Below are 234 nucleotides of genomic sequence, written 5' to 3'. Positions count from 1 at the left end.
TGGAGTATGATGAGTTGCCTATCTGCCAGCCGAAGATCGAACAAATAATTATCGATAGCGGCTTCGCCGGAGAAGAACAACTGATTTATTTAGGTATGAAGTTTTACATAATTAATTCTGTACAGAATTTAATGGCCAATTAAAATACAAACGTTATTTAAACATCCACCACAATTAAGTGGAATCGGAAACGTTTTGCCGCGTTCATATTATCGGACCTTAATCGTGTTCGTT

Source organism: Photinus pyralis, unplaced genomic scaffold (assembly GCF_008802855.1).
Source record: "Photinus pyralis isolate 1611_PpyrPB1 unplaced genomic scaffold, Ppyr1.3 Ppyr1.4_LG6, whole genome shotgun sequence".
Taxonomy (NCBI): Eukaryota; Metazoa; Arthropoda; class Insecta; order Coleoptera; family Lampyridae; genus Photinus; species Photinus pyralis.
This window is presented reverse-complemented; position numbering follows the sequence as displayed.